Genomic DNA, 9,521 nt, shown 5'->3' with positions numbered 1-9,521 from the left:
TAGTTCTTTGGAAACATAGATTTCTCTTACTATATTGCAGGATGACAGGAACATATACCACTGGAACTGCTCTTCTGATCACTAACCAAATCCAAATAAAAATTGCAATCTATAGATTTGCATGAAGATTGGTTTTTAGAATTTCTCAGATTCCTACTTGTGTTTAGATTCATCACGTTTTCTTTATTATTACTTCTTACTTCAAAGTAAATCACTCCATTTAAATTTGATTCAAATTTATCTAATTCAAAAGTTGCAGCTTTTAATTAGCTTATGGTATAGCTTCTGTTTTGTTTTGTTTATGATTGGCATTGTCCTGCTCCCACTTTAAATTGATAATTTGATATAAATTTTGAAATTGTGTAGGCACAATGAGTTCTAGTACTTGTTTATTATGAATGGATGGCAATGGATGGCAATTTATAATGTTTTTTTTGTTACAATACAAGTTCTATATATAAGACTAATTCTATACATAAATACAGCTAATTTATATGTAAGGCTTATGCCTTACGCCTCAAGGCGAATGCCTTACTGAGCCTCTCCCGACTACGCCTCGGCTACACCTCAGCCTTTGAAAACATTGCTTCCTAATCCTCTTTTGGGGCTCAGGCTATTCTTCCGGCTGCTTCCCACTATCGCATGAAGTTCTGCCACATTATTGTACGTCCTCAGGATTGATAGTGGTTGTGCTAGAAAGAGTGCCTTGAGACCTGATTTGCAAATCAGCAGCGATTCGGCTAACTTGCTTCTCCATCTTCTCAAGATACTTTGTATGTTTCTACAGTTTAGTGTTTATCCCTTGTTGAAAAAAATGAATATCAAGTAATAACTTTGCAGAGTGAATCGGAATCCAGAATCAAAAAAATGAAATGAATTGACCGAGAGGTAAAGAAGTTCTGCAAGGTCTTTCCCTTTCCTGAATATCACCGGCAAGTCGAATAAAGAATGAACCAGAACAATAGAAGCGGTGTGACCGACTGACCGTGTGACAATCATAGGCGTGAGTGTGTGACAATAACAAAAATGCAGTTGGGAGCAAAATGGTAAAAGACACAAATGATGACAGGAGCAAAACCGGAAGCACACTGTTCATAGGAAAAAACAACGTTACAGGTGAGCTTCAGAATAGATATAATTGGACAATATAGCATCTACCTAGGAATTCATAATTAATTAAGACGAGTCATAGAAAAGTTTAAAAATGCAAGAAAAATGTACAAGTTAATCAATTTAACCAGACAAACACCAATATGTTATAGATTTTTATTTTTTAATCATAGAGTTTGTCCACAAAGTACTAATCGAATCCCATTAGATTATATGTTAACAAAAGAACTAATCAATGCCATGCCTATAATTCAAATGAAACTAGGACGGAAATGTTCAAAACTAAGACTTTATGCATGAAGCCATTAAATACAACGATGAAACAAGGCCCTAAAAAATGGAAAAGCACATGATCTTGTTATTTCGATTCCTCTCTTTATTGTTCATAATTATGTAGGGTTGACTTTCCCTTTTCATGGTTATTTTTCTTCTATTTACACTCACTGTTATTTGTTTATCTTAATCAAATCGAGTTAATATGAGGAAGGAACTTCGCTGATCAGCCCTGGTCAGGGTGGGCTGACCATAGCTAGGGCTGTCAATTCCGACATGATCCGATAACACGACTCGAAAGCCGCACAAAATAAAGTGGGTTAAACCCTCACGATTAAAAAGAGGGTCAGTCGCGGGTCAACCCGCCATGACCCATTTAATAAATGGGTCGGCTACGGGTTAACCCTCCAACACGAAGTGAACCCGTATAACCCGATTATGCTATACTTCTTCTTGAAATCTTTTGGACGTTGGGAGTATTTGATCATAGGATTAGACAATTTGAAATATTTTGCTTTATAATTGTTGGATTTAATTATTTATGAATATATATAATTATTTATATTCTTAGTCTTGTAGAGTTTTTAGTGAATTTAATCAATTTATGCATTTTTTTAGTTAAATGGGTCGCATTGTTGACTCTTAAATGAGTAATTTTGTCTAACATGACGCGATCTATTTGTTAAATGAGTTAAGCTGGTTGGAAATGGGTAACTCATTTAATAAATAGGTTGGGTTTGAGTTTTAAATTTTTGACACGATTATTAAATGGGTTGGGTTTGGGTTTGTATATTACGACACGACAAATACGCTGACCCGACACGGCCCATTGACAGCCCTATCCACAGCCACTAACAATTTGACAGCTGTCACATTTAAAGAAAAATACAAAATTGGCTAGTTGAAACCCCAAACGGAGAAAACGGTTTTCATTTACCGTCTAACACATCCAGATCCAAGCCCCCCCCCCCCCCCCCCCTCTCTCTCTCTCTCCCAATACGGGTTTCCTTCTGCATTCTTTTACTAAATTATAGGGATTGGAAGCGATGGGTGTTTGATTCGCAGCGATGGGTATTGGAATTGAAGCGATGTACTGGATTTCTTCAGTACCCATAGGCATTCGACGATGGGTACTGGATCTCTGATTTGGGCTATATATAATTTTGCTTTAGTGTTCTAATCCAAAGAGTTCGTTCATCAATTCTGGGTAATTAGATTTTGATTGTGTTCTCTTTTAACTTCTTGAAACTCTTTCGATGACAAAAGTTGGTTACTTGATTCTAGTTGGATACTCTGTTGCAGGTCAATGGATAGTGAAAATTGTACAAGCTTGGCCAATCAACCAATAAGTGATTCCAAGGTTGATATAAGATTTGAGTGCTGTGGTTGCTAAAGTTTGCATTTTTTATGATGTTAATGCAAGATTTTGGGTAATATTGTTAATGGGTATCCTTGATTGTACGCCAATTTTAGTTTACTTGTTACTTTGATTTCGTAATGGAAGTTTTAAGAAACGGGTTGGAATGGTACTAATAATTTTGTGTTTGGTAGATATGTCTAGGGTTCCATACTTCCATTAAGTGAAGCTGAGCAAGCCGAAAGACTGGCGAGGGCACTTGCAGAGTTAATTACCGATCCAGGTTTTCCACCTAACCTTGTTGCACGTCCTGAATTTAGAGAAGGGTTATGGAGTCAGTTAACCTCGAGTTTAAGCCTGATTTCAAAAAGGTTGGAAGTGAATTCTGTAAATTCTATAAGGAAAGGAAAGCGGGAGTTGAGGAATTCTTGGGAAAATTTAATAGAATGATTAGCTTGTGAGTGGAGATATTGAGGCATGAAAATCCTAGTAAGGGCTTCTGTGCTGATGATTACTTGTGCCTCTCTACTCATTTTGTTGATGAGAATTGTAAACTGCGAGTGAGTGCTTCACTCTCGTGCTCTTATGCTGAAGGAAGATTTGGGCCCAATAAGGAAGATTTGGGCCCATCTACATTTCTTTAATTATGACGATGATGATTGGGGTGTTTTTAGGTGGCTTGAGGAGTTTGGCATTGAGAAGAAGATATCCACACTCCCTGTGATTAATGATGATATTGGCTATGATCAATTGGTTGGGTGCGTGAAGAATCACATTCAAGAGTGTTGTTATCTTTGGGGTTTTGGTCGTTTAATCTTTGGGGTTTTGGTTGTTATCTTGTAAGAATGTTGCAGTAATCTGCATAGCCAATTGTATTCATTATTTGCTTTTGCAGCAAAAACAGAGAGTAGAAGTTCAAAGTGACAGTTTAGTCATTAAAACTTTTTACTGGTTTTCATCCAAGAGAACTTCTAAGACACTTAATAATTGTCCCAGAGGGAAGATGCAGGGAAATGAACAAATTATGCTTTGAATTCCGATAACCTTTATTCTGTTTTGCAGGTATTGGTATTGGACTTGGTCTAAGAAGATAATAGTGTTGATGTATGGTTTCGAACCATTTTTTCGTACATGAAAATGGAAGTTTGATACATCTCAGGAATATTGACACCTTCCCATGAATAACAAGGAAATACCATAATAACTTGAACTATAAAAAGGACCCTTCAGAAGTATCCAAAAGCAAATAAGCTTCAGCATTATCCAAAAGCAAATAAGCCGTCATCCAAAATCTCATCCTTTTTAGGGCATCTCCAATGGGTGGAGTCATAAGCCATTTTGGCTTTGGCTTTTGTGGTGAGCATCTACAACTAGTTCCCATGTTTAGTCATTTTGATTTATGAGTCAAAACTTTAGCCAAACTGACTAAAGAATGAAGAACAAAAGCTATTTTGGCTTCAGATGGAGGAGACGTGGGCCCTAGCTGCACATGGCATTAAGTGGACGTCATGGTCCCCACTGTCATAAAATCAACGATCCAAATTCAGTCATCAATAATTCTATTTAAAATGAAAGGCCCAAATTAATTCTTTCTAAAAATAAAAAAGTAAATATATATTTACTAATTTCTAATCTGACGGTGGAAAAAATGGCATGGATTAAAATCAACAGTTAATAATAAAGTAATTGTGTTTTAAACCAAAAAAAACCTTGATTAACAAATAAAATTGTTGCTTTATTTTATTAGTAACAAATAAAAACAAAAGCTTGTTTAATCTGACTTTTATTCATAACAAAAAAACACACTGCATTACAAAAGTATAAACACACAAACAATAAAATAAAACCATACAACACAAAATGATTAATTTATGAAATGACTTTGGCTTTTGACTAAAGATTGTTGGAGATGCAAAATATGAATGAATAGTAATGACACTAGGAAGTCAAATTTTGCAAATGACTTTGGCTCTTGACTCCATTGTTGGAGATGCTCTTACTCAGCATTCACCCTACGTCCGAGGTCCCAAGTTCCAATCTCACCTTCCTAAACACAGTTTATCAAAGAAACAAATAATATAACATATTTCTGTTCTGCAATCTTCACAAAAGAAAAGAATAAAAGAATCATTATAGCAGATCAAATAATTGAGCTAAAACTCCTCAGTCAACATAAAAGAATCAAATCAGCATATATAATAGCAGAACTCAGGTCCAATTCATACTGGTAACTGCAAGTGTTTAAATATAAGTAAAAATGGAAACTTTATCAACCACAGCACTCTGCAAGTGGACTCGCCAGTCTTTCGGCTTGCTCAGCTTCACTTAATGGAACCCTAGACATATCTACCAAACACAATTATTAGTACCATTCCAACCCATTTCTTAAAACTTCCATTACAAAATCAAAGTAACAAGTAAACTAAAATTGGTGTACAATCAAGGATACCCATTAACAATTGTGAGCCCCCGAAAATTTTGTTTAATTTTTAGAATGTAATTTTTTTGCCAATAAGATTTTCGCAAGGTGATTTAAGTGAAGAAATCGATTTTGGAAATTATTTTGGTATCGAGACCACCTATTGGGCTGACAATTTAAGTTTGGGCCGAGATTCTTCCATTTGGGCCTAGAAGGTTATCGAAGTTTAGTGAGGCGACCGTTTGTTAAAGTTTCGAAGACGATAAATTGAGTTGTAACAAAGTTTTGGATTTTGGGTTTTTACGAGATCAAGTTTTGGGCCTTTGACGAAGTTGAGAAACAACTTAGAAAGTTTCCGACTAAAGACGAATAAAAGAAACGTCACGAGCCCAAAAACCGAAAGCAATCAGCTAGGAGAATTGAGTAATTCATCGAAGGGGCAAATTTGACATTTCTTGTACGTGAGTATAAATAGAATACTTGGAAACCCTAACACCCCAAAAACCATTCCTCCCTCACTCTCGGCCGCACACTCTCTCGCTGCCCGACCTTACTCTCTCGTCCTCTCCCTCTGCCATCGCCAGAACCACATCGTCCGGCCACCGCCTCACATCACCGCTACCACCAATCGAAGCACCACCTCAATCCGACCTAAACCCATGAGAGATCGACTCCATGCATAGACCCCGACCTCTCTCTTCCACTCTCCCTCTCTCTGCCATCGCCGGGAAACCCAGCTTCCGGTCACCACCTAACGTCATCGCCACCATCTGTTGAACCAGGACCCAATTTCGACCTAAACCTAGCAAGAATTACCTGCAAGCACCACTTCCAGCTACCGCATCCAACCACCACAATTCCCACCCCCTTGCCTAGCCGGAAAGGCTACCTCCGATCACTTTCTCCACTCATCGCCACCTTAGAACAAGCCACTCGTCCAAAACCCGAAGCCTTTGCATCGTCTGATGCTGGAAGACCACCGAACGCACCTCACATCAAAGTCCCATCATTGCTTGCCTCCGATCTCCAACTTCCGGCCACGATTGAGCGAACCCACCACCATAAATGGTGTCAACGTGTTCTTGTTAGCCGGAACCCTATGGTTCCGATCTCTGGTTCCGCCCAGAACTCTTGCACGCACCTCACGCGCCGCCGCAGGCGCGTGGACCACCGTAGCTCCGCCGCTTACGGTCGCTAAGCCATCAGATCGTCTCTGTTAGGTAATTTACGTCATCTTAGACTGGGTTGAAGCCTCTATTCCGATTTAGACTAAAAACCCTAATTTCTATTGTCCAAATTGGATTGTGTGAGGTTTGGAGAATCTGCGATTTTGGGTTTGAAGAGGAGAGCCTGGAGCTGAGGTTTCGATTGAGTCACCCTTGAAGAAGAAATGGTAAGGAAACTCTGCAGTTTCTGTTTTGGATACGAAAGTTGGTGATGGGTTGATTATTGATTTTGTTCTACATGTTAGGGGTTCGAATGGTTGATGGTGTTTTGGTGCAGCCATGTTAAATCGACTTCTAGTTTTGGATAGAAGAATGGTAAGGGACTGCATCTTGGATCTGTTTGGCTATGTTCTTTGTAGTGGTCGAAAGTGTGTGGTTATGTTGAGTAAATAGAATGAGATATGGTTGTACTGGTTTGTTATATTGGAAACTTGGCATGAATAAGTATGAATCGGTTTATTGTATTAAGGAGAGTTGTCTTGAGAATTATAGGGAGTGAATCAGTTATCAATGTTGAAATGGTTATAATGCAAAATGAGAAGGTGAATGGCTTATTTAGCAAGCTTTTGAAAGGAGTTTGTAATAAGTAAGGAGTTTGAATATTACTAAGCGAAAATTGGTGATGGACTGATGGTCAATAGTGGACTTTATGCCATTAAGTTAAAGAAGGATTTTTAATAATGGTTAAGGAAACAATTAAAAGTGAAGTATTTTAAAGTTATCATATCCCAAAATCGTAATCCTTCGGGAATGGTAACTATCATTTGTTTTCTTAAAGTAGAAGTGCTAAACAAATAAAGGTGAAAGTGCCAAGTACAATCACCATATTCCGAATGATTCAAATGCAATAATGATCATTTGGATTATTTGGGAATGGTAAGTATATTTGTTGCTTAAGAAAGGGAATGCTAGACAATGGAATTAAATATTTAATCCGAACTATATTATCGAAAGAAGTATGATTACCATATCCCGAATGAGCTTACTTTTCTAAGTGAATTGTTCGGGAATGGTTTTTAATAATTATCGATCATGGGTTACTTGGTGAATTTTAAAGAGAGTTATGAATCAATTACTTATCGGTATGATTTTTGTTAAAGGACTCGAGCGTGTGCACATGAAATTGGAAGAAGTATCGAAAGTTGGAAACGAAGCCGAGTTGGGTGAGCCCTCCGATTCCAGGTAGGGTGAGCTGTCCCTCCTTGTTAGAGGCTTTTCTGTGTGTGGAATGCACTAGTAAAATAGTATGTTGCCTGTAAGAACGTTTTCGGTTGTTCATTAGTCGATGCCTCGTGGTATATGTGTTTTCAGAACTGATAATTGATAATTACGAAAACCGAGGCTAGACTTGCATGTTGAGATACTGTACCCTTGTATGTTTGTACTTGTGACCTGAAAGTGAATGGGACCTAGACGCGTAGATTCCTAGGGATCCCACGGTGTCGATAACCGTGAACCTCCGGAGGGGGCCGTGCTCTTATGTTTGTCGAGGAAGAGTGAGTACAGTGAACCAGTCATAGGAGACTCAGGGCCAGGAAATGGACACTTTCGCTACTTGTAGTAACAAGGACTACAGAGTAGTTGGCCGGTTCTCGAAGGATGCCGAACCAGGTCGGTCACCGATTTATTTGAGTTTAGCCGGCAGGTAAGTATCTCGGAGCTCCAAATTGTGTGAAACATACTGCATATGTTTTATAAAAGAGATAAATGTTTGTGGTTGCCTATTTTAAATGTATTTTCGATAAACGTGCACAATATTATGTAGTGAATATTTTCAAGTATATTATTTTCAAACCTAGCATGGTTGGGTCGGCCCCTATTGGGCATGCGAGGACGAAAGCTCACCCCTACAATAGTGTGCAGGTTTCGAGCGTGTGGTCGGGAAGCGTACTTGGGAGGCACATGGTCTGGCTTGGCGCACTTCTCTTTGACTCTGTTTAAAGGAGGTTTTGGCCCCTTGTTGGGTCTTGAAATCACTTGTTTGGTTACTTTCTATTTATTTATTTCCTACTCGTTTACAAAAATTCCGGGAGACCCGTAACCCTGGGGCGCGTCTCCCATGCTTGTAATTACCTAGTGTTTTGTTTCATTTTCCAATTGGGCTCCAATTGCAAGCCCAAAACTCTTAGCCCATTTCAAATCCCGCTTTTGAAAATGTGTTGCTTGGTTGCTAGAACGACTTGTCCAAGAAAGTGTTTTGTAAACCAACAGTCTGAACCCAAAAGGCCTTGCGATTTCGGGTTGATGAGTTATCGGGATGTCCTTCGTGACATGTCGGTTCCTCATTGGCTCGGAGTCGCGGCGCTGTGGGACCCCCTTCTTGGGTCACCACAACAATATTACCCAAAATCAACCAAAATCTTACATTAACATCATAAAAATGCAAACTTTATCAACCACAACACTCAAATCTTATATCAACCTCGGAATCACATATTGGTTGATTGGCCAAGCTTGTACAATTTTCACTATCCATTAACCTGCAACAGATTATCTGTTAATGTTAGTGACCGAGGGGTCTAATGAACGTAGAGAGAGAGAGAGAGTGAAGACACAAGAAGTATAGTAGTTCGTCTCCCGCCTTAGCGGGAAACTACATCCACTTGAAAACTTAACTAGTGTGTTGGGCCTTGCAGCCCAAGAGGGTTACATGAGATATAATGGGATGATAATCTAAGCGGGTGGAGATCCCTTTTATAAGTAAGGAAGCCTCCCCCCTTACACTTGTTTTCCAATGTGGGATGCTAAAGCCACTATTCTAGTGTAGAAAGGCATATTGTGGAGTCATGTTGGCAAGGCCGGGAAGGTGGCTTCCCGGCGAGGTATTGGCCGCTTCTGACTACCGTGGCGTAGCTTGGACATCGGGCTACGGGATGCATGCCTCGGTTGGGCTCCCCAAAGAGGGTGTTACTTATGCTTGTTGATGTAGTAAATCCTTCATATTAGTAGAGGTATGTACAAGTCCCCAAGTAAGAGGAGCTTCTTGGTTGGGGAGTTATAAACATGAAGTCATCAAGCATAAGTGACATTCGAGAGCTGCCTAGCCCCTACAAGTCCCCGAACTCCGTAAGCAAGAAGGGACTCGTTAACCTGCATAATAATGAAAAAGCACGCATATGTAGGATGCTTTGTTGTA

This window comes from Rosa chinensis, chromosome 3, assembly GCF_002994745.2.
Source record: "Rosa chinensis cultivar Old Blush chromosome 3, RchiOBHm-V2, whole genome shotgun sequence".
NCBI lineage: Eukaryota > Viridiplantae > Streptophyta > Magnoliopsida > Rosales > Rosaceae > Rosa > Rosa chinensis.
Note: the sequence above shows the minus strand (reverse complement) of the source record.